Raw genomic sequence first — 19,907 nt, forward strand, 5'->3', positions numbered from 1 at the left:
ATAGCTGTAAAGTAGTCCTGCATGCAGTTCAATGCAAGCACTGGGGTGAAGGTGGAAGAATACGCCCAAACAGCTAATAGCATTAGGTGATAGATGATTGCTTCGCTGAGGTGTGATAGGATTGATAACGTCTCAAGCCAGTTGTTGAAAAAGGCAGTTAAAAAACAGTCCGGGGTTGAAAGGACAGACCCAAAGCAAACTTTATGTACATTGTAAGCAATACCTTTGTCAAAACCCAAACCTAACAACCAGTGGCCCAGTAACGGAGAGCAAATTCCTCACAATGTCAGAATCCGTTAAGCAAAGTGATAATTCTTCAAAGCCACTTTAAAAGATATCCAACAATGCTATCACACATTCCGTCAAAGGAAGTTTATTTCACAACCTGAGGATTTAGAGCAAATATTGCTACTCACTCTTTGTCTTGCAACGTGACCTGGTGGTTCTTCGGAAGTAGGTCTGTGCGGAACATAAGGAACAATCTTTCTTTCAGGTAGGCAAGAGTTGTCCTATGCAGGTACCAATATGTAAGACAAACTGGTTGGTCTAGTGTTCAATGATACCATAAAACCTTCCAATTTGTGAAGAAAGTGGTAACTTCTACTTTGGGGAGTATTACTCCAGAAAAGAATCTTCAAGTGTAGTCACTTCTGCTATACTATCATTTTGGTGGTGGTAAATCTGTCAGAAGATTCTCTAACAGAGTAGAAAGCTCCAGTGAAGGATTCACAACTTCCTCTACAAATTGTGTTGGTGTCTTAACTACCCAACTCAAGCCTAAAGCACCTTCAAATAGACTGACTTTAACAATATCAAATGCAAAGACTGAAAAGGTATTACTGCCGCATCACAAACATGCCTTAATCTGTTCTGCACATTGGGCCCGGTGCTTCAGCTATTGAACAGACAAAGCACAAGAAACCACATACACAAAGGTCAGTTTAAGGCATCACATGCTACTCCCATGGAATGCCTCCCCAGGGCAGAATAAGGCAAACAGCGAGTGATGATCCAGAGGGATTTGTGCGGTACCTCACTTTCCTAAAGGGAAGGAGACAGGCAGCCCACACCACACACATTGAAAGATGCTCACCGACTGACCGATGATGTCTCCCTTCATGAAGCTCTACCTTTGAGTTGGCCATGTCAGCAGATGTAAGATGGCAGGCTCAATGTAATGGGTAATTAAATGTGTTGTAGATCACTTCTGGAAGAGTGCTTCTCGCCTGTAAGTGTTCTGTTTACCCAGTAAGCAAGGCAGTTTCTGTAGTGCTAGGGAAAGTTTGCGGAAGAGATAATGGTGGTCATGAAGGCATTGGCATCATTGTAAATGAGTTTTGTAGCAAGCGACCCACTCAGTGGCACAAACCCCCAATTTCCCATTCCCTTCCACAGTTGTTTATTCTTTGGTAGAATGTAATGTGGGAGTCAATCTGCAATTGCACATGAACCGTTTGCTTGTTTTTAATCGTGTATACCCTAACCCAGTGGAGTTTATCCAAGAATTGGAGAACAGTACATTGGGCCATTAGCTTTCTTTACTCAGCATAGCTAATGTGTCAAATGTTTCCCAAAATGAATGCTCAGGTTGTTTGCCGCCTCCAGTGATTGTGACCACAAAAACTTCACACATAGGGGCAGATTTTTAAAAAGTGCACGCAGCACAGCACCCTAAGAGGCTGCACTGCGTTGCATGACAGGGAGGGAGCAGGAGAGCGCCATATCTTCAGAGATATGGCCCTCTCCTCCCCTCCCCCTAGTGACGGTGCTGATTTCAGCTGCCAAGCGCCACACACACACATTAGCGCCATAGAGCTAGGTTGTGTGTGTGAGTCTAGCGTAGGTTTTGTACAGGAAGGGTACCCTTATGTACAAAATACCATGCCTAGCAAGTTAAAAAGATTTTCCTACTTTGTATGTGTGCCGCACAGTGCAGCACAGATGCAAAGTTGGAAAAAAAGTAAAACAAAAACATTTCTCCTGTTATCACCTCCTTTGAAGTGGCTTTAATGTGTGGCGCAAAACCCTGCCTACAAGTCTTTGTAGATAGGGTTTTGCGTCAAAAGGCATGGGTGGTTGCATTGGAATGCCCATGTAACGCCCCCTTGGTGCTAAGTAATGCAAAGCAGTGCTTTGTGCTACTTTTAGGGTACTTTCCAGCGCAAAACAAGCTTTGCATTGGAAAGTAAATTCCCCCAAAAACATTTTTTTCTGGTTAGCGCCACTTTTGTGATGCTAACCCTGTGCAAAATGCTTGAAAATCTACCCCATAATCTTTTTGGTGGCACTTTAATGGTACAGACAGTTGCTGTCACCTGAGTGAAATGTTTTTGATTGAATTGAAAATAGCATATCTATCCGGACGTGCACACCCAGAGTCCACCTCCTCACAGATGCTTTGAAATGGCGGTTGCCTCCAAAGGGCTGCTGAGAGCGGATCTCGTCTTTATTTTGCAATTATTTTTGCGAATCGTTTGCACTCTGCAAGAATGCATGTGTATTACCGACATCCGCAACATATCTTACACTGAGCAAAATGGGGAGCGGATTATTAAAGACAGCGACATAAGTGACGTTTAAACAATGCTTCCAGCATTCCAATGGAGTAAATGTCTGTTTTGCAGCAGTTAAAGAGAATTTGAGGTTAAAAAGCAAGACTATTTCCTGAGAGAGTTGCATGAGGTATTTTCATCGCCCAAACAAACCATTATAAAGTGTTGTTGAATATTTATCAGTTGGTGCCTCTTCATTTAGTCAGGTTAAATGCCTTGAGGTGCAGCAAAGTGCGTCTTCCAAGTGTAGTCGCTAGCACTGCGAGGCTTGAAAGTGTGAATATTTAGAACACGGTTTCGCATACACGTTTTTCCACCTCAGATCTGATGTTTAAATTGGCACCGAGATTTCTAATCCTGGGCAGATGTGTTCTTAGACTTGTGACTGTCATAAAAAGACCTCCAGAGACCAACATTTGAATGGCGTTGTTGCATCGCTGGGGAGGGCAGGAATTTGGTTTTCCACATGTTTCGAAATTCACAAAGTGGCTTCTATATTAGATTGTTGAAAACACTGGAGACTGTCCACGCGCCAACTGCCATAGGGCCGCCGGTGTCTGCTGGAAGCTATAGAGACTCTTCTCCTCTCGTGCCTCTTCCTCCGTATCCAAAATGGTAAAGTATGCAAAAAAGTGATGGATGGAATGCTTGAATTAATCTCAGCCACTGGTAGTTACTTGGAGCCGCATCTCAATCTATTGTTATTTTGCCCAACATGCCACCTCAGTTTGGACCAAGCCATGTGCAAATCAGTTGCGACTCTGCTCTAATGGGAACAATTCAGCCTGAACTGCCAGGTTCTTCCGGAACACAAGCAAGCCAGGACCAGTTTTTCCCTAGTTAGGGGTCATCAGCCAGGTATAGCTTGGTTCCAGGGACACACTGTGCATGGGGCCCCTGCCTGGGCATACCCGGTCCCACTTAGGGTGACACAATAAAGAATACACAAAAGTGATGGCTGGAATGCTTGAATTAACCTCAACCACTCGTAATCTCTCAGGACACATCCCAGTCTATGGTTATTTTGCACACCCTGCCACCTCAGTTCGGACCCAGCCATATGAAAAGGAGTCTTGACTCTGCTCCAATGGGAACAGTCCAGTTACTCCCTGAACTGGAACGCAAGCAACCCAGGACCAGTTATACCCTAGTTACTTTAGTGTATCCAACATGGTATCTACAGCACAGCTGGCAATTGTGGCGTCAAGAGGTATGAGCAGTGGAAAAAAATCTTGGCTATGGAGATTACTGCTATTTGGCAATATTGTTACATCATAATCACCTCTTGGTTTCATTAGTTGCTCTCATTGTGGGCTGTCTGCAAGGTAATATCTGGAGGAGAACATGCAGGGCAGTTTTCAGAAAAAAATACCCCCTTCTTTTAGCCACATTGTGAATGGCTTTGAGCGAGCCAACGTTGCAAGAAAAATTCAGGATTCTTCTCTCCAATCAATGTTTTCAAAGATATGGCCGTAGGACACATTTGCAGTACAATATTCAACAAATTTGCTACATGTTTTCGCCTGAAGGGCACATAGGAACTAATGCAATAAAAATAGGGTTTATCTACTGAGACTCACCTTGCCCAAGAGTTGTAAAGGGTTTTCACATAAGAAAGAAATTGGGTCGAATGCTTGCAGGTTTTAACTCAATCTTTTTAAGGTAATAAAAGCGCCCCTCTGAGTTTATTTTTATTTAACACTTATTCGACACCTGCTAAGTGTGAAAAGAGTAATTCAATTTGTGTGGAATGCAAATTGTCATTTTAAAAAAAATTAAATTGCACATGACAAGCTATAAACATTAGTGAAATGTGTTGGATTAAAGTGACTGGAAAAGTATACAATAATTATCACTACCTACCTGTCAGGAAAAAAAAATGTTTCGAGAAGCATGTTGGGTAAACCAGCTGTGGGGCCAATCACAACATTTTCAAGCACTCCAAGAAACAACTTGGTGTCAAACAATGGAGCTGTGTCCTAAAGGGAACAAAACTTGGGGGCCTATTTATGAAATAGTTGCACAGCACAGCAAGTCACCTTGCTGCGCTGCACTACGTGACAGGGAAAGGAAAGGAATGCGCTGTATTTAAGGCAATACAGCGCATTCCTGCCTTTTCCTCTGCAATGGTGCCCTATTGGCAGCCTAACGCCAACACATGTAACCTTGCACTATGGTGCAAGGGTGCCTGCGTTGCTTGCAGGATTGTTTTTGTGCAGGAAGGGACACCTTCCTGCACAAAAACAATCTTGAGAGGCATATTTCTCTATGTGTGCACAGAAAGAGGAAGTCATGAGGAGAAATAAATATATTTCTCCTCATTACACCTCTCCTGAAAAGGCATATCTTTTTGGCGCTTTCCCAGGTTTACCAGTTCTGGTAAATCTGGGAATGCATAAAAAACCATGGGAGTTGCACCGATGCTACTCCCATGGCATGCCTCCCCAGGGCAGAATAAGGCAAAACTGCGAGTTGCGCTGCCTTGCCTTACTCCAGATTTATGGAGTCACTCAGCCCCACACAAAGTGGCCTTGCGTGACTTCATAAATCTGACTTCCGGTTTGCGTCGCACTTGCACCACTTTGCGTGGTGCAAGTGGGAAGCAAACCATCTCGTAAATAGGCTCCTCGATGTAAGAAAGAAAAGCATTCCTTTTACATATTAATCTAAATGGGCACCCTGAAAAGAACGAGCATTGGCCTACATCCTATCAGATGCAATAAAACATAGTGACATAGTTCATAGATCTGCCCTTGGAAGCTTGATTGTTCTCCATATACACCTCACTTGCGCTTACTTACTGGAGGCAAGTAAGCACTCAGGGCGTTAAGGCTGCACGGCACCCTGTTTAGCCCACTCATTTAAACTTCTGGGAGTTGTAGTCCTATAGAAGCAAGCAACAAGTCAGCATCACAGGCCTGTAGACTATATAAGCCCCCTGAAGCAGCTGTGTCCGCACTATATACAATGTGCAAACTGAGCAGGTGCAGTTTGTAAAATCTAGACAGGTGCCACTTAGTTCAACTCTAGCTTCCCTTAGCATTACTTCTACCCAGTGGGGCCATTGGCAGCCTCTCTCCCCCCAGTGAGGAAGCCACTATGCCCCGGGGAACAAGATACTTCTTCTTTCAAGCCAGAATGTCTGGTTTTCTCAAGTTGTGCTAGCGCTCAAAGCAGTATCCCCCCACATTCAGATAGAGTCTTGACAAATCTCCTTATAGACCTCTCTGAAGTGCATTGATGTGCCGATTTGACCAGGGTCTTGCAGACCCATGTTGTAGTATGAAACCTGACGCAAATGGTGTTTGCCCCATATCTTGCACTCGCATACAGAAGTTGTTGAACTACAATTGACCTTCCTACTATTATGCTCAGGTTGGTCCCACCAGCTTTAAGCTGGTGGAAATTTCCATGCAATATGAAAAATATGAAAATAATGTATGCAAAAATGGTTCAAAAACTGCTTGGGCACATTTTACATGCAAGTCTTAATCCGGTGCTCTGGAGTGTTTGGGCCTGTAATTTACATTGGGCTGTAAATGACCCTGCAGAGGAGAGCTCTTGAATCAGATCAGATGTCCCGGGTTTCCTTCTTATTTCAGCCCTAAGATCGGCTTTACCCAGGGAAGACAGCTGTGAAAAACAATTAAGCTGCTTCTATTCCTTACAACGTAAGTTTTTTTAGTCAGGAGGAGAATATTTATTTATTTTCAAACGAACAATAGGTCTTCCCCAAGATTGAGCCAAGAAACTGGCATTTTAAATGCATAACTTTGCGTTGTGACCTCTGGGGGCTCAGTTGACGAACATCAATCATGTAGCTGCTGCAACCTGAACAAGAAGGATAAGTGAGTAGAACAGCAAACAGTTTTTCTCTCCCAATAATCAATCAATAATTCCGCATTCCCTAGAAGAATATTATATTTCACATTATTTAGGGCTCATCCATTGAGCCAAAAAAATGTTACATTAATCCACAAACACAAATCATCTGGTAGCGTTGATTACGTAAGGTGTGTCGGGCAGAGGAAGCTTTCTTTTATCCAGAAGTCTGTAGTATTTCCTGTATAAATTTTGTGATATTGGTTCAGTACACATTGACTAAATTAGAGACTGAGAGGATTCTGATGAAACACCACACATAACCCTTTTTGGAGAATTGAAATGAACTTACAAAAATCTGTTAATTTTGGTATGAAAGGAACGTTCTGGTGGAGTTTGAGCCATTTCAGCAGGATCTGTTCATCTACCCATCCATGATCTCAATGCAAGCAGAGGCACGTTGAGGCTATCTGGAACTTGTCAAAAGTGCTGAAATCGCCCTTGTGATTGGTTGCTTGTATGGATCATGTTTACCTGATATAGAACTGAAAGCGGAATGATAATTAAGCAGCATGTTATTTATTCTTAAACTGTAGCACATTTTTAGTACATCAAAATGTGGTCATCTTTAATAACAATGCTCATGCAAACATAAGATCTTCCAGCGTTCACACTTAAAAGCTACTGTAGCATTTGTGTGGGTTCTCTTGCTAGAATTGACCAGGGGGAATAACAGTATGTCTTCAGGTAGATCAACGTGTTCCCTTTCCACTACTAATGTCTGTGGATAACGTTATCGGATTCTGCATACTCCAGCAGTCACCTATGTACTTCCCAACAGCTTGTCTTGCATGGTATATTTAAGGTTAGGGAACAATTGGTGAGGTCATTAGGCTCTGCAGCAGGAATCTATAGCAGGCAGGTACTACTGCATGTTGTAAGAGGTTGAACAATGCAGGCCGGAAAAGGGATCAGTTTAGCAGCTTCATGATGTTGGAAAGAAGATCCACTTTAAATCCTTGAGGTGCTTTGGTTATGGGATCAATGGGCAATAATAAAAATATAAATAAACAAGAAAAGAGAGAGAGGAACTCAACCAATGCATATCCTCCCTATGATAAGAATACCACACTGAAATTGCTGAGGACAATAAAGGGTACTTCTTGGGTTACCCTATGGGAATCCTGAAAGATTTTGGAGAAATCATCACACCCACAACATATTGTGGCATGCTTCTTTTTTTTATTTTGTAAACAAACTTCATTGAGTTTTTCCTTGTCAGCACAAGTTTACAGTGTGTCAAAATCCATTTCTTAATATTCCCACCCCAGGAACCATTACAAGCTTATAGTGCAGGGTCGTACAAAGTGAGGTCTACATTACAAATCGGTATTCCGTCCTTGCTGTGACTGAGACCCAATGGGGGAATAAGTAGAAATAAAAAGAACAGTCCTCGCTAACTAGTACCATCCCTGGGCGATGGTTGCATTATGACTTCACAGCATACTATTCTACCTAAACTCCCGAGCCTCCCCCCCGCCCCTCCCTCCCCCCAGGCATGTCACTTCCAGCTCTGTATAATACCCTCAATATCCACCTGTTATGCATAGGTTTCGCCAGTATACCAAGGCTAATAGTGAAGTCGGTTGTGCGCCTCTACTGTGTGCTCGTGTATCATGTTGGCGTTAGGGGTGACAGTACTGCGGGGCTAGCATTTCAATTTCCTATCGCCGGAACAGCTATCTCACTATCTTCATCGCTATCAGTGTCTAGGTCCTTTAATAATATATTGTGGCATGCTTCATCATAGGCAATTTCTAACACCTTGGTAGCTAAATAGCACTGCGGTGGACTCAACCATTGCTGGGAGTTTTTAGATAAGTGAACGCTGAATTATAGCATGGATCTATATAAGTGTTTAAAAATATCTTGAGCTATACCCCAGAGAATATTCTTTACTACTGGTTACCTCTGATATGATCAAAACACCATATATCTTGGGTGTCAGATGAGATACAATAACTCATCTATCCGAAAACTTATGCCAACATGTTTCAGCGAATCAGAAAGCCCATCACCGTCTACGGCCTTAGGCAGGGATTATAGGAGCCCTGATACTCTACACATTTGTGCCACCTAGTTATCAGCTATCAGTGGCCTAATGCTCTCATAACTTTCCTGTTCTCTTTTTATTTTTTTAAATAGGCACCCTAACTTTAGATTCCTACTGGCCAGATCCTGGAGGCAATTTCCTGTAGTCACACATGCATCAAGGGAATGTGCATGCATGCACACCTACACTTCCCCATCTGCCGGTCGCCGAGCCCAGAAGTGGAAAGTGTAGGATGTTTTGCTCTGCCCCGTGCCCTGGCCTACCCCAGGGTGGGTGGTGAGTTTTAGCAATCCGGCTTGGCAAATGCCCACACTGTGGGATAGGTTTACTAAAAACTCATGCAATGCAGTTCATCAACCAAAGTTGCTGTGTTGCATTGAGGGAGAGAATAAGAAAGTTTCATATTTACTAACATAGGGTACTGGCCTGCTCTCTCCCTAGCACTGCCTAGAGCCAAGAAACCACTTTTGCACAATGGTGCAAAGGTGTATGCATTATGTCTAGCATAGGTTTTGTACTAGAAGGATACCTTTACAATGCAAAATACTATTCCTAGACAAAGTGTAAAACTTTTCGCACTTTAGAAATGTGCTGTACAGTGTAGCACAGATGCAAGTCAAAAAGGTTTGGATAAATACAAACTTTTCTTCTTTTTAACACCTTCTCAAAGAGGCGCTATTTTTGCCACAAAACCCTGTCTACAGTTGTTAATAGAAACGGGTTTGTTTCAGAAACTATGGGTGGTTGTGTGGCAAACGCCCATGCACCATCCATGGAAAGCCTCCTTGATGCAAAGTAGAGCAAAGCACTGCTTTGCGTTACTTTCTTTAAAAAATCTTTTTATTGGGTGCATCAGTAAAAAAAGAACATCACACAGGATATCGGGTGTATGACCCCAATGGAACAAAGAGAACGGTGTGAACAATGATATAACACAACTCGGTAACCCCCCACCACCACAATCCCCTCCCACTTCCCAGACATCCATCAGCCGATAAAGTTGCAAAAGCGAGAAAACATAGATTCAATGACAACAGTATACACCGTCCCAGATCCACAACCTCCCTACAACCCATCTTGGCTCAGACTTCCTCTTTCCCCGGCTTCTCCAGGAAGCAGTAGTGCATCCATCCACCCCATATCTTACAAAGCTTACAGGAGCAGCCCCTGCTGGTGTATGTGTCTTTTACTGCCACCATATACATGTCTATGCCCCTTTTTTACTCCTGGAGCGTTGGGCTGTCTCCCACGCCCCCAGTGGCAGGCTATCTCTCTTTTGGCCACCACTAGTCCTAGACAGCAGAACAGCAAATTTGCCCTTGGCAAATCAACATAGTTAGGGATCCCCAGGAATACAAATTTGGGTTCCAGTGGGATCGAGTCTGTGAGAAACTTGCCAAGCTCCTCAATCACCACTTCCCAATAGGTTTGGATCACTTGACAGCTCCAGACTGTGTAAAAAAAGGGAAGAGCCCCAACGTGGCACCTCAAACAATGTGGGTCTCGTGTTTTCCCCATGGAATGCAGTTGTCTCCTGTCATAATAAACCCTATGAAGGAACTTAAATTGTATCAGGCGGAGTCTCGGTTTTATTGCCATCTTCAGTGGGTGCATTAGGACCGCCTCTCAGTATATGTCCTTCAGATCTCCTACATCGTCCACCCATTTCACTTGCAGCCCATGGAGAGTGTTGGGCATATTGTTATTGAGGGTTTTATAAGTTAGGGAGACTGCACCCTTTTCCAACTCCCTGGTTAGCAGCTGCGGTTAGATCTAAGGAGGTTCCAGCCCTCAAAACCCCGCTGTTTCCATATTTCCAAAAGCCAGGTCCCCTCCCATAAGGCTGTCTCCCTCGAGGGTCTGCAGTGCCAGACCATTTGCTTCATTCCCCCCCCCCACCTCCCAGGCCGGTATGGCCTTTTTTTAGGCCGAGAGGGTTCTCTGCATCCCTTTTCCCCTGCGTAGATAATATAGGCAGGATTGTTTTCCCCGTTGGGCCCGCTCAAGCTTAATGGTGGAATGATCCTGTGGGGCAAATAACCAGTCAAATCAGTTGACCAGGTCCATAAGGGCCAGACCCCCGTTGCAGAGATTACACTGCTGCATCTGTTTTTTAAAGTAGTTATGGGGTGTTTTCAATACCACAGGGAAGCCGGTGATGACCTTTGGGGATCCAATAATATGTGTTCTGCAGAACATATAGCAGCTTTGGGAAGGAGGTCATCTTGAACACTGCTACGGGCCCCATAAGCATGAGGGGCAGCCCTCTCCACCTTTCCATGTCTTCTCAACATGCTCGCGCCAACCGTCCCAGGTTCCGCTCGAAGCAGAGATCTCTCTGCAGTGTCATAAAAATACCTAAATACCCGAAGCCATCCTCTGCTCGGGGCAGGCTACGGGGGAGGAAGGACATCCGTCCCCGTCCATCCTGCCCCGTGGAAGGTAAAGTACTGACTTGCCCCAATTCATCCGATAACCAGAGTGATTGCCATATCCCTCAAACAGGGAAACATCGGAGGGAGGGTCGTCAGCAGTTCAGTCACATATAAGAGGATGTCATCCGTATATAGAAACATTTTCTCTTTATACCCTCCACTCCTGGATGATGGAAACCTCAGACCTCAGGGTGGTGTTGTACAACGCAACGCAAGCCAACTATTCTACTGTGAGGGGGAACAAGAGGAGGAACATGGGGTAGCCCTGCCTCATACCTCAGCAAATTGGGAAGTCAGAGGACACCTTTACATTGACTTGATTGATAAAGCATCCCCACCCACTTCTGATATTGGGACCCAAAGCCAAACTTTATCAAGGTTTTTTCTAAGAAGGGCCATTGCATTGCGACAAACTCCTTCTTCGCGTCAGGTGGGAGGAGAACATGGGCTTCTGGCCTGTTGCGGACTTCATTCAGCCAGTTATGTGCCCGCCGTAAATTATAATGGATGGACCATCTTGTGGCCAGTATTGTAGCCAAGATTTTGACTTTGATTATGTAGGAGAGTGGAATCTGACTAATGGTTGCCCCCAACTTTTTGCCTGGTATTTGAGTGGTTTTTGACTAGTCTGGCTGGGATCCTGCTATCCAGGACCCCAGCCTATCTGCTTTCTCCCTAAAACTGATGTGAGTACTCTAGGTACAAACCTAATTGGATGCTGGGCATGCCCTACCAGTCCCTTGTAGATGGTACCCTAGGTACCCAGGGCATGGGTCCCCCAGTAAGCCTACCAGGGCTGCAGCACTTATTGTGCCACCCTGGGAAAGCCATACAAACTGACACCACCAGACCACTACTGTAGTCTGGGTAAGGTGGTGCTAGCACCCCTTACAGGGATATAGGTACCCTATATCCCACCCCATTACAACACATATACTCTCATAGGTCACCCCTATAGCAGGCCTTGGTAATCCTACAAGGCAGGGTGCTGAGGTATGTGTGAGGGGGGACCCCTACATGAGTAGGGCCTCTCTGCAACCTTCGTAAAATCGTTACTGGGTTGTTTGTAGTGTAGCCATACCATATACTCTTAACCGTATGCTCTGCTATAAAATCTTACCTTCCAAGCCGTGAACTTTGTTCCACCCATATGGCCTTGTTGGCCATTCCTCGCTTTAAGAAACAGAAGAGGGTGAAATTTGATTGTTTGTATTAAAACGAAAAATAAAGTTTAAAAAAAAAAAGAAACAGAAGTCTGGCGGAGCAAAGTTCGCTGTTCTCGCCCCGCTCTTTTGGAACTCCCTTCCTGCTGCCCTTCGCACATCTCCTTCCTATGCACAGTTTCGGAAGGACCTCAAAACGTTTTTATTCCTGCGCGCCTACAATGTCTAGTCTCCCTCTGCTGACGGCCACCGCATTATCCAAAGCGCCATGAAACCGTATGGTATAAGTGCGCTTAATAAATGCTTTTAAATTCAAATTAAATTCAAACCGCATTATAAGTCTATTGCGATATCGCGAGAACTTGAGAATGGCTACACAGAACCATATCGTGTTTGGTGTCAAACATGTAGGAATCATACCCCCAGTCCAGCCATGGGCATGAGGGTACGATTTCCCCTTGCTAGAAGGGCGATATGGGAAAAGCGGTAGAATTTAGACACCAATTTAAAAGTGCACAAGTTTCACAAAATGGCTACTGCCCGCCACCTGCACGACCCTGGCTGGCTGTTGCTGGGGAAAACCCCAGCCTCGCCAGCTGGACAATAGGGCTCCTGTGGCAGGGAGGTGCTAGCATCTCCCCAGACAGGATAATGTGGATTGGAACAGGGTGGGTGCACCAAATGTCCTTTCAGAGTTGCACGTAGGCAGCTGCAGAGACCTAATTCTGCATACACCGCTTGGAACCGGTTCAGGGGCATCCTGCCCCTCGCCCAGGCGGGAAACACACAAAGGGGAGAGGGTGTAGCCACCCTTTCCCGCCTCACCACTCATTGGTGGACACTACTCTGGACACTCCCCTAATCTTGGGGATAAAGGTGAATAACGTGGCCCCAGAGCCTCAGATTAATTTGGAACTTCACAGAACTGACCTTCGATGAGCTGCTGCCCAGCTGACTGAAGAAATCTCCCTTGGGATAAAGGAGTTATCCCCCTGCTTGGCAGGCACCTGAAACACTGCAAGTGACCCGGTTGGAACCTCGCTGCTCCAACGGACTTCGACGACTTCCAGCACCCTTGAGGTGGGTTTCCAGCGCATCCCAGAGGCCAGTGAGTGTGCTCAACGAGTTTGGGCACCGTGGACCGCGTGGGTGCCGAGATCCCCAATACCCCAGGACACCGGCCACCTCTTGCATAGCACACGACCCTGACCAGTGGGGAAGTTGTGCTTTGGCTCGTTTACGAGCCAACCACTCTACAGCAATTGTGCCAAAGATCAGCGCCCTAGTCCCCTCCGGTGGCCCGTGGGTGCCCTTTTACGCACGCCAAATTGCCGCCTCCCACGGTCCCTTGTCTCTCGACTTGTGGGCCCTAGCGGAGGTCTATCTTTGAAAACAAGAGTTCCCCTGGTTGCTCCAGGCCTGCTCTACAGTCTCCTTGAAGGAGACCTCTCCCAGACCTCGTGGGTCTGCACTGTAGCAGATTTGTTCATTCTTCGTGGGTTGCGGTTGCCAAGGCTTAGTGGATCCATTCCGGACACTAACACCGCAGCGACCCTCATCCGACGTGGGACAGTCGCCCTCCTGAAGCTGGCCTTCCTTGAAGCCTCCCGGAGCCCGTGGCTGCAGATCCAAGCTACACCACTTTCCACCTGAAGCACCCGACATCGAAGGGCTCTTTGCTTTGAGTCTCCTGGTCACTTTGCCGTGACCCAGACTCTGTTCCCTCTGCTTTCAGGTTCTTCTCTACATTCTTCACATCTTTGATCTTCACGGCATCATCGACGCTTTTCGCTAGCAGAACTTTTGACTATTTTCCCATTGAAAATCAGCCCGCGACCTGACAGCAGAAACGACCTATGCACCCGGCTTCCCTGGGGCAGGTAACAGTGGTACCTCAGTACTCTCGTGGTTGTGGGCATCTCAAAAGCTTAAGTCTAAAGTTGTAACTTTGTACTCCTGCTAGAAGTAATTTTAAACTGTTTATTTCCAACCGCGACATTCTCCATAGGCTGTAATAGAGATCCCGATAGCAGCTACTTGCACTGCACGCGTCTCCCGTGGGTCCCCTTCCTCATAACTGTGGGTGGATTCTGAAGGGGCAAGCGATCCTGAATGCCCTAGGCATTGCCTGTAGAATTGTCGTGGTTCTTATACCACTTTTTTGATATATGGTTTTGTCCCCCCCTGGGGCCCATTGATTTCTGTGCTATTTATTGTGTTTATAAATGCTTGTTTGAAGTGTAACTTTGCCAGTAGTCACATAAAGAGACTGTGGGATTCTGTCTAGAATAAATACATATATTTTATATATATACCTGTGTGGGCTACACTTTCATTTGGTTATTCAAGAGGTTATTATGGTAAAACAATAAGCTTAACACTCCTTCAAGACTTAGCCTGAAGGCTGCTCTCCACAGCTACCACTAGGATAGCTTTCTTTAAAGGTTGTCTTAAACCTATCATCAATAAGAGTCGAATTGGACTGGTGCAAGGTGTCCCTATAAGTAGGAACAGCATATGCCAGGCCAACTTCTCACAGATATTAGTAATGAAATCTGGCAATAAGAATCACAGTGCTCTTTGGGCTTACCCTCTTTATGTATCACCACTATAACTGCCCGCAGAAGGTCTGGTAACAGAATGCCCTGCTTACCGGCCTCTAAGAACATATTGAGTATATGAGGTCCACGTAAACCTATATATCGCTTGAAGAATTCCACCAGAAGTCTGTTGGGACCTGCATTTTGTTGGATCGTAACTTCATCATGGTGGCCTGGACCTCCGCCAGTGCAACTTCTGCTTCTAGCGCCTCACGCACCTATGCATCCAACCCATGGATGGAAATAGATGCCAAGTAATGCGCAATACCTGGTGAATCATGACGGGGTTAAGCTTTATAGAACTCCTCGTAATAGTGGGCAAAGGTCTGCGTAATGGAATGAACCATCTCAAAACAGTTTCCCTCCGGCCTGACTATCCACGAAACCCATTTGGCCACCACTTCTTTCCTACCTAGCCACGCCAGGAGTTTTTTGGCTTTATCATCAGTATAATACAGCCTATGGAGCATAGCCAGCATTTGTTTCCCCGCCCCACTGTGCACCAGAGCACGGTACTCAGCTCTCAGAAGTTCCAACTGTCTAAGTCTAGGGGGCTCTATCTCCGGACATGGATCTCCTTCAAGTTCCAGGAGTCTGTGCTCTAGGGCTCCCACCTCTCTTCCTCTTTTGGGCAATCAGGTTTTGGGCGCTGTCCCGCAGGACCACCTTGTAGGCCTCCCACAGTGTCACTGTGGACTTGACTGAGCCTCGTTCTCTTGAAAGTAAAGCTTGCAGTCCGTTTGTAGCCCTGTGTCCACCTCCCGATCTTTCAAGTCCCATGCATTAAGTCTTCACCCCATACCATCCCTGGGGTCTCGTCTACCCATCTTCACTAGTTGGGGGAAGTGATCAGAAAGGTCCCAGACCAAGTATTCTGCCTGAAGTATTCCCCCCACTTCTCCCACCGGTGCAAAGATATAATCTAAGTGCGAAAACACCCTGTGGGCCCTAGAAAAGTATAAGTATCTCCTGTCAGAGGGGTGTGCCCTGCGGAACACTCCGCGAGGCCAAGGGTAGTGACAAAGTGTGAAAGCAAGGTAGTTGGGATAGGTGTCCCAGTCAGATCCAGCTGTATAGCCATTACATCATTAAAATACTCTCCCAGAATGTGAACAGGCGAGTTTGTTTCCAACAGAATTTAGCAGTGTTTCGTCATCATGGGGGCCTGTAGCCAGGTGGCATGTATACGGTAAGCAAAGTAACATCTGTCCATCCCCATCGCCCTTGTACCACACGTATTTGAGAGAAGAATCTATCCAGCGCTGAACCACCTGGAAGGGAGGGTTCTTCTGGACTAAAATGGACGCACCCCGAGGTATAACCCTTATGGGACTGAGCAGTGTAGGCACGTCTTCCCATGAACCTGCACTGTGTCCCCAAAAGTTAGGTTTCCTGTAGGAGCACCACGTCTGGTTGTATCCTCTTAGTATATTGGGGCACCAAACTTGCTTTGCATTACTTTCAAGCATCTTTGCAGCACAAAATCTGTTTTTCTAATTCACAAATAAACATTTTGCATCAGTTTCTGTAACTTTTGTGACCAAACCCCAAATCAAAATGTTATTATATCTGCCACTGTGTGTTTTTGTAAGTCACTGCAGAATTGGCCTTAATACAACTTAAGGCCCCTAAACTGGGACGAATCACATATTTGGGAAATGCATTAGAGAGCGGGAAATGTGGAAAAAAGAATTTCTCGTTGAGTTGATACCAATAATTATTTTATTTCATGAATACTGCCTTACAACATTCTTCACAAAACTTTTTACAGTCTCTTGAAGTTCTAAAATACTCGCCAGATTTTAAAAAGTGCAAGTTATAATCCAGACTAGGCTCGCTTGCAAGCAGAGATCAGGATGTGCATTACAAATAATTCCAGAGGCTCTACCTTTTCCTAGGTCTGGTGATTACCAAGCCCTACTGTCATGAACAGAGAATGACTATGAGTCAGTCTCATTTACGCATTGGTTGCTCTGAGTCCGCCTCCATCAGTTATTGCTATCAGAAAGTTTCATTTGCCTCTTGGATCAGCTAAGAGGTGTATTTTAGCCTTTCAGTTATGCTACTGGCTACTACCTGTATCAATCCGCTGAAAGGGTCCTTCCAAGGCATGCACAGACGGTGAGGATTATGTTGTGTTGAAACTGTAGTTTGGTAAAACACGTATCTTATTGGAAGTGTGGCATATGAGAGAGTTAAAGGTAAGTGATTATGATGGTGCTTAAAGAGGAGAGTGAACTTTTGAATTTTCTGTCTTTTCAATTTTTGTGGCATAGACCATGCCAACTTATTAGTCAAACTTAACTCCCTTTTATCTTTTTTTGTTATGGGATTACATTATTGTTTGTTATTTTAGGTTGAAAATATGTTAAAGGTTGATGTGTTCTTTCTATGTTGATAGTATTTGCTTGTGTGATGTTAACTGAGTTTATATATAGCAAGTGGTGGAGCCTCCGTTTTCTTTTTATGTTTGGCCACACCTCACCAAAACTCCTTCTGCACAACCTCGTTGAGGTGCCCAGCCGTGGCACTCATGTCCGGTGCTCAGAAATACCTCTATACCTATGTCCTGCTTGGCTGGAGCTTTTGACTTTGCTCTGTTGCAATATCCTACACTCCTGCTTGTATAAGGTTTTCTTGGAACTGGAAAGGTGTGTGGGTGCCTCGTGGAGAGTATGTGGGAGTGAGTGTCTGTTTCTAGCTGTAAGGATTTCTTGGAACTGGAAAGGTGTGTGGGTGCCTCGTGGAGAGTATGTGATAGTGAGTGTCTGTTTCTAGCTGTAAGGTTTTCTTGGAACATGAAAGGTGTGTGGGTGCCTCGTGGAGAGTATGTGGGCATGATGCCACATATGTGGGTTTCTGATAAAGTATGCATGTCTGTGGACTTCTGATGTCTGTATAGGAGTCTGAAGGGCATGTGCCCCCCCACCACTTTGCTCTGGATGTGAGGGTACTCTCCCTCTGCCTTGCTAAAGGAAAAGGGGGTTTATTTCTATCCCTCTGCCATACCTAAAGATGAGAAGGGGGAGATTTGTTTCTCACTATAAACATATCGAGAGCCCTAAAACAATTGGAAATTCAGCATGAAAATGAAACCTTTTTAACAAAATTGCAGCCTTTTACAAATGTAACATGCTGCCTTGATCAATGAAGAGATGGGGAGCCAGGACAGCCTTGAACCCTTTTTTAACTTGGCCAAGTGGATTCCTGTTTTTGTTTTTATTCCACAGCAAATGATGATGTGATACCAGAAGATCATTGTCAGAATATCATATGACATAAATATTGTATCCTAAATATTGTCTACAAAAATATGGCACCATTGTAGTTAATGTTGGAAAATCAACACCCAAAGGGATGAAATTTTGTTAACCATATTTAGGACATGGTATTTATGTTAGACAATATTTCTGTATATTATTCTGGCAAACAACCATAAATGTTCACAAACCTTGGGGTTATTTGGAAAAATTGCAATTTGGTCATGTGGGGGTATTTAATGAACCCAATCTTGGCAGTGTAGATGAAGTGGGATCGTCTTAAGTGTCCACCAACTTGTACATTGGCGGGGACAATAGGGCCTTTAACCCTCACAATTTTCAAAGGTGGATGTATTCTATATTACCGCCCCCACCTTGCCCAGCAGCTGGGGTAATTTCAGCTTTTTTCTCCAAAACGTGCTCTGGGGCATAGGGGTATATGTATTGGGCCTTCTTGCTAAATGGCAGGCGATTTAATTCAACATAAAACTCCCTGCCTTGCCCAAGGCTGGAGGATGTTATTTCCCCTCAAAAAGATGAGGAGGCAGCTGTCCCACTTGTTTGTGGTCTACCAAGCGATGCAGGCCATAGGGTTACAGTGAGGAAAACAAGTGATGGGTGGATTTTTTTAATTAATCTGGGTCGCAATCTAGCCGATTGTTTTTTTTGCCCACCATCGCACTTCTGACAGAATCAAGCAATATGCAACTCCGTCGTGGTCCTACACAATCGGACTAGACTGATCCCCTTAGAACGGGAACACTACCAACCTCAGACTGGTTTCAGCTTATTTGGGTATCATCAGTAAGGTGCAGTTTGAGTCCTATAGTCAAGGCCACTGGAATTACGCAATTCTGAGGCCACAGGTTTTTTCCACATATTTATGGATTTGCCAGATAATCCATCATTTGCTGCATAAAAATCATTTCTATCTCACCCGATCAAACTTTACTAAAAAACATTGCAATGTGTTCACACGCAGTGGAAGGCGCTTCACAAAAGTTAACTGGTCATCTTTCAGTTGCTTAATTTTGTATTTAGTTGTTACACTGATACTATTGTGGGGAAATCTTTGCTCACACAGTATTTCTATGTGTAATAATTGTAAAATAATGAAGTAATACTATAAAAAATGTGCTGCATTATGCAGCATAATTTGGCTTTTCTTGCCGCATAATTTAGTCAACCCTTCTGCATAATTCCAGTGGCCCTACCTGTAGTACAGTGAGTACATGATCCCATCTGAGCATACCCACCACACCTAGGGTATCACATGAACGAAAAACAAAAGTGATGGACAGATTTCTTGAATTAATCGGAACAATGACTTGCGGAGGGGGGGAGGAAGGTGTTGGATTTAAAATCCAACACCTTCCCTAGTGTCCGCACAGACTGGAGTTGGAATAGTAAATTATGCTATTCCAACATCCATCCCCCCCCCCCCCCCCCGCAAGTCGTTGCTCCGACTTGCAGAGTTATGGTATGCGGAATCACAACGCGGTCGTTTTAACGACCGCGTTGTGATTCCCTGCGGGGAAAATGACTGCGGGATGACGAGATACATTCCCTACGTAGTATCAAACCCTGGGGTTTGGGTGAGAAGGATCAGAACACGGGGCCTACCCTAATATCATGGCCTCACCCTGATTTCAGTGTCCAACAGGTCAGTCTTGCTCTGTACTAAAATGTTACAGAAAAAAGGACAGAAGAAAAAAACATTAAGTTAACATATGATTACCTTTACTCATAACAAATTAACATTATGAGATTAACCAAAGTGTAGCATATACTCTGATATTGCAAGGGCAAAGTGCCATTGGTCCTGTGAACCAAGTGGGCAGATGACAAACACGGGACCGCTATATGAAGCAGCATAAAGTGAACAAACTTTGAGCTCTCTATGGGGCTAGCTTGAGCAATATAGATGGCTCCTTTTTCATCAAAAAGATGTGCTATCTAACA

The 19,907-nt window shown here is 44.8% G+C and overlaps 1 protein-coding gene across 3 annotated transcripts in view; it reads left to right on the forward strand.

Annotated features, from left to right (window-relative positions):
- KCTD15 (potassium channel tetramerization domain containing 15) overlaps positions 1 to 19,907 on the forward strand; it is a 179,667-nt gene that overhangs the window by 138,160 nt on the left and 21,600 nt on the right. The gene's annotated exons all lie outside the window — the stretch shown is intronic.

This window comes from Triturus cristatus, chromosome 12, assembly GCF_964204655.1.
Source record: "Triturus cristatus chromosome 12, aTriCri1.1, whole genome shotgun sequence".
Classification (NCBI taxonomy): domain Eukaryota; kingdom Metazoa; phylum Chordata; class Amphibia; order Caudata; family Salamandridae; genus Triturus; species Triturus cristatus.